Source organism: Helianthus annuus, chromosome 5 (genome assembly GCF_002127325.2).
Source record: "Helianthus annuus cultivar XRQ/B chromosome 5, HanXRQr2.0-SUNRISE, whole genome shotgun sequence".
NCBI classification, from domain to species: Eukaryota; Viridiplantae; Streptophyta; class Magnoliopsida; order Asterales; family Asteraceae; genus Helianthus; species Helianthus annuus.
Window position 1 is genome coordinate 119,000,802 of NC_035437.2, and position 6,381 is coordinate 119,007,182.

General features: G+C 39.9%; 1 non-coding gene across 1 annotated transcript; it reads right to left on the reverse strand.

Moving 5' to 3' along the window:
• Positions 1 to 4,622: 4,622 nt before the first annotated feature.
• Positions 4,623 to 4,728, reverse strand: LOC118492833. The gene has a single exon (XR_004894834.1). It is a non-coding gene; the product is annotated as a small nucleolar RNA R71 (small nucleolar RNA).
• Positions 4,729 to 6,381: the final 1,653 nt, after the last annotated feature.

Here is a 6,381-nt window from a genome sequence, read left to right on the forward strand (position 1 = left end):
AATCTTGCTTAACTTAATTAATCTCGCTTCCCTTAATTAATCTTAATTAACCTTTGTTAACTTAATTAATTAATTAACTACTTAACGAATTAATTTATCTAACTCTTATAATTTGCTTAGTCGATTACTTAACTTAATTAGCAGATTAATTAATCTACTTAACTAGCTTAACTGCTAAGTTTCCTTAACAACTAAGTGTACGTAATTGGTAAGTTTACTAAGTTTATTTAACTACTAAGTTTACTTAGTTGCTAAGTATTCTAGCAGCTCCCTGATTACTAGTTCTAATTTCTAGACACAATGGAACTCGTATTAGTGTAGTAACTCAATTCAATTTTAACGATAATCACGAGATCACAACCTTCACGACGAATGACAAAGTATAGCCGAATGTAGGCAACGCTTAAATATCCATCAGATTGGTTTCAATCGATCGGATAAAGTATCGTACCAGTGATTAGAGTTATTACTCTAATAACGAGCAGAGTTTCAGGGTTTTAGGGCGTTGATTGAAAGAAACGGAGATACAAGGAGTAGGACGTCGTTTTGAACGAGCGAACTAAGCAAATTGAACTAGTCCCAAACCCCTGGCTTTATAGCCAATTTTGTTGCCTCCTGCATGTCGCGCACGGGTCGGGCTCCCCTGTCGTGTGTCGCGGGGAGGGTCGACCTGGCTTCGGTTGCCACGTGTCGCAGTGTCGTGACGCGTGTCCTTGGCCGCCCTTCTCGTCCAATCGTGCGTTTTTCCTCTATTTTCGTGCTGATACTTATCACGTATGCTTGGGCTTGATTCTAATCAATTTGGTTTTTAATTATGAATCTAATAACACTATTTTTATGCGATTTGGTTCATCGGACTTCAAAATTCCTTACCACCTAAATTTTTCAGATTGAGTATACAAGTTTCATCGCGTGCAGTTCTGATTTTGATTACGGTTTGGTATCGAGACTATCTTTGAGGGTTGTTACATCCTCCCCACCTTGTTTTAAATCTTGTCCTCGAGAATTGGGTTACGATATCATTTCCGAGTTATGTCACATGTTAAATAATAGGATTAAGGTAAATGACACTGTACTTGAATCAAAATATGTTCAAATTTTGTGAATACGAGAACAGTTTACAAAAAAATAGAACCTAGTGGTTCAACTGAATAATTTCCAGAAATTGGTTTTATTTAGATGAAGTGTAAGGATATAATCATCAGAATGACTAAGTTTACATGGGTCAGAAAGATTAGAATCACTAAGCTAGACTGAATAGGAGTATGAAGACGATGTGTCAACTATTGATTCATAATACGAGGAAGAATCAATATTTTGACATTATTGAAGTACAAAGATACCCTAAAATACAACAAAGTTTAGTGTATGATTAACTTAACACAAAGTTGGATTATGACCACTTTCAAGGCTGCGTCAAGTGAAAGGTATATATAAATTAGCTCTAGCTACAGGTATATATCGACGCCACAAGATGTCGTAGTGATTGAAATAATAGTAGTGGTGACCGAACAGGTTCATCGTGTTTTGAAATTAAATGAAAGTTCGATGAAGTAAATTCGAATGTTTGTTTTAAACAAGTTTAGTCGGATTTTCAATTGAAAATGAAACAATTGAATAATGTTTTTCGATTGAAGAAGATAAAGCAATAAATGTTACGAAATGCTCGATTGATGCTGTAAGAACCATTTAAGAGATACACGGAAATATGACATGAATTTGTGTGTCATTATCTTAGCACACGATTGTGTTAAGATTGCTTTTATAGAATAAATCAACAAAGTGGATCCAATATAAATAAATAATTAAATCCGTATATGACGTGTGCAAACAAGATTAGCGCAAGCCTCAAATTTGGGAAAACGTCACCACAAGGTGATCGTGATTAAAGAAACGATTTAATGAAGTCGAAGACCAAACAAGCATGTTATGGTTCAAAACAAATGAAGTGCTTGTTGGAATTATTTTGAATATGATGGTCTCAATCCATCATATGGGACTCTGAATTGAATACGTATTGCGAGTAAGTTCAAACAACTGAACTTGGTTTAAACAAAACGAGTTTTTGTATTAATAAGAAAGTTTGGACATGGTGACGGGTGGTCCTTGGGACAACCCTTAAGTATGTTAAGATATGAAATAATCCTCCATTTAACCGCGTAATTATCTTGAATTAGATAACTACGATGCTTATGATTCAGGTGCGAATTAGGAGATAAGAGATGGATAAAAGGCAGCTTATGGATGCTTTGGTGGAAAACGGGTCGAGAAAAGAACACAAGACAAAACATAGGAGTCAAGGATGCTGAGTACCGTAAATTACGGTTCTACCGTAATTTACGGTAGACTTGATTTTTGTTGATTCCTGCACCGTAACACAGGCTTGATTCACCGTAACAATCTGATGGCCACCGTAAATTACGGTGGAGCCGTAATTTACGGTGGTGCCTGAACGTGAAATGTGTAACTGCCACAATATACTCGTTTTTTGTGTGTCTTTTGGTATTATCTCATCATTGACGGTTCTTGGACACTTTGGGGGCGAATTTGGAGAACTTGCTTGCTTTGTGAACATTTCTAAACATTCGGTTTGTGTTTTTAATTCGTATGAACACTAGATTGATGTTGATGATGATTCACCGAGCCATGTCCGGCTAAACTCTTCGGTGATCATCCTAGGTGAATGTTTCTAAGACTTTTGTGTGTTAATTTCTGCATTTCTAGAATGATATTTTGCGTTGCTTGAATGTCATGGTGTATGTTTGATTGTTTGTAGTGTGTTAATCTATATCACAATTTCTAGTCTTGATCGTACGTTCTTGGTGCCGTTGGCAACCGAGATATCACGGGAAGGGTTGGGGTTGGTTATTGGTTAATAGGTCATCGGGAAACAACCTCGCATTATCTAATCCGAGTACTTTGTTCCCTTTTATCACTTCAATCACACATACACGAGTTATGTCTATGTAACTCTTTCTAGTGAAATTGCACACAATTGTTTAAAGAAACTGAAACCTAGGGTGATCATTGTTCTCTCTTAATTGTTTACAACCAACTTTGATTTGAATTAGTTCTTAATCTAGTTTTCCAAAACAACAATCCACAATCTTGAATTTTAATTTTCTGCAATTTAGTTTAATTTTAGTATAAATACAAAGCTACACAATCAACACATTTTCCACATACTCCCTGAGTTCGATACCCTACTACCACTAACTACAGTTGTTTAGGGATTAAATTTGCGTGACCCACGACATCACGTCAAATTTTGGCGCCGCTGCCGGGGAGTAGTGCGCAACGTGTGTTAATTTCATAGTTTTGTTTGTTATTTTCGGGTTTACGCTGGTTGTGTTTAGTGTGCAGGTACTTGAGGTGTATGCATACTAGAGGCTCTCACAGGTCATCACCGCTATCGTTTGATCCGGAAATTGAAAGAACGTTACGACAAAACCGAGTTTTAGTGCGAGAAAACAAAATTATTGGTTCACCTACTTCACCCATTACACCGAGAAACATCATGGCTGATTCTCAGATACCACCTACAACCAGTCAAACAACCTCATCCTTTATACCTACTTCCACCCAACCATCACCAAACACTACATTACCTAATACCACCGCTGGATTTACACCAACCAATTCCACTCAACCAATCACCACTCAAAATGAGCCTACCATCACTTACGATCCATCCACCACAATCCCACCATTATCTCACTTCTTTCCCCCAACTACGGGTCAATCATCATCTACCTTCACAATTGCACCCAATTCAACTATTGTGCATACTACCCCATCCTTTAGACCACAACAATCGGGTTTTCAGTATTCAAACATTCCATTTGGGCAAACCTCGGGAATGCAAGGGGGTGATTATGATGAGGGATTTGAAGACTTTGAGGGGTATGAAGATGATGGGTACGGTTATGGAGATTATGGTGATCAAGGGGATTTTGGGTATGTTCAAAGTCAATCTCAAGGGATGGCGAGTGTTGGTGGAATGCAACATCAACAACTTATACCACAACACATTAGGCCAAGACCACAAGGGCCACCAATGCCACAACCGATTCCATTGCAACAGGTCCGGCCACAACATGTACACCAACAACCATTTCAAAGACCGCCTCAGCGCCCACCGATGCGACCACAACAGTTTCAACAACCGATCGCACCACAAGGGCAAGTACCAAGACCGAATGGGCCGATTATTCCGAGAGGTAGGTATGGTGTGCCACGAAGACATCTTAGAGAACAAGCAAGGGGAATAGAGGCACATTTCAGGCCAATCATTACTCAAAACCCCTCACCGGTGGTTATCCCTCACAACAACCAAGGGAGAACTTTTGAAGTAAGAACAAACTCGTTGCAAAGTTTACCGAAGTATAAAGGGTTAGCAACGGAGGAGCCGTATTTCCATCTAGAGGCCTATGACTCAATTTGCAATACTTTTGGGAGTCAAGGTTTTTCGGCCGATGAAGTCAAGTTAGTCTTATTTCAGTTTTCTTTGGAGGATAAGGCAAAGAAGTGGTTTTACACTTTGCCTTCGGCATCAATATATACATGGGGGGAGATGCAACAAACCTTTTTGGATGAATTCTATACCGCCCAGAAGACTAATGATGCGCGGAAGGGATTGAGAAGCTTTCAACAACAACACGGTGAGATGTTCCATGAGGCGTTTGAGCGTTTTAACATGATGATTAAAAACTGCCCTCATCATGGGATTGAGTTATGGGAGTTAATGAACGCTTTTCATGAGGGGTTAAGTGCCGAAGATGCACGGGATTTAATGTCTATCACCGGAGGGACATTTGGAACGAATTATGAGAATGAAGATTGGGAGTTTTTGGAGAGTATGGCAACTACATCAAAAAGGAAAGCCCAAGCTTCGAGGAGAGCTCGACCGACAACTAACCGACCACAAGTGCATGCCATAGATGAAGGTAATGTTCAAACTACTAATCAAATTTATGATGTGTGTGCTTTGTGTAATGAAATAGGTCACGCGGCTGAAAATTGCCAAGGAATGTTGGAAGGGCAATATGAGGAAGTTCATGCGGTCCAAGGTCAAGGCCAAGGAGGAGGTGGTAGGAACTACAATAACATGAATTCTAATACCTACCACCCCGGGTTGAGGAATCACCCGAACTTTAGATATGGGAACCCATCAAATCAAGCGAACCCAAATTTTCAAGGTAGCCAAGGTAATGTTGGTTCACGGCCATCTTATAATAACCAAGGTGGGTACCGGGGCGGAAATAATCAAGGGTATCAAAAACAATACCAAACGGGTCAAGATCAAAGGGGATCTTCGGGTGGAAATGAGGTGATGGAGATGCTTAAAAGCATGCAATTGGAAATGCAAAAGCGAAATCAACTTGATGAAGTGCGGATGCAAAAAGATGAGGTTCGCGATAAAAGCATCCAGTCACTAACGACTCAAATGGGGCAATTAGCAACCGATGTGGCGGAACTAAAGAAAGGTAAGGGTCAACTTCCAAGCGACACAAAGGTAAACCCTTCACACGGTTCGTCACGAGGTAATGTTAATATTAACCATGTTAGTGTGTTAAGAAGTGGGAAAGAGTTTAAGGCCAATTTGTCACCCGAATTGGTCGAGGGGGTGGTTGAGGACATCACGGGAATGGAAAGTGATGATGAACTTGCACCGGTTAAACCGAAAGAAACAACTAGTAAAAAACCGGGGTTGGGTGAAAGTGAAAAGAATGAAAGTGAAAAAATAGAGGGTGAACCGAGTCAAGTTCCGTTCCCATCGGCTTTACTTGACCCGGGAAAGAAAAATTTTATTGTGTCACGGGGTCCTCAAAAAGAGGAAATGTGGGATATGTTCAAACAAGTTAAAATAAATCTCCCACTTCTTGATGCAATAAAACAAGTTCCCGCTTATGCAAAATTCTTAAAAGAATTATGCACACAAAAGAGGCAAAACAAGAAAAAAGTGCCTAAGCGGGTAGATTTGACCGGGCAAGTGAGTGCGGTGTTGAATGGGGAGCTTCCTCCTAAGCTCCAAGATCCAGGCACGCCATTGATTAATGTACAAGTTGGTAATTTTCAAATGGCTAAGGCGTTGCTAGATCTTGGAGCCGGAGTTAGCATTTTACCGGGGGGATTATACGACCAATATGACTTTGGTCCATTAGCAAGGGTGGAGACGACGGTTGTTTTGGCCGATTTGTCTCATAAGTTGCCCCGGGGTATGGTTCAAAATGTTATTGTTAAAATTGATGAGTTTTACTACCCGGTGGACTTTTTGGTTTTGGACTACTCATCGGCGGACCCTAAACAACAACAGAACATAATTTTGGGTCGGCCATTTTTAAGCACCGCACATGCTATTATCGATTGTAGATTTGGTAC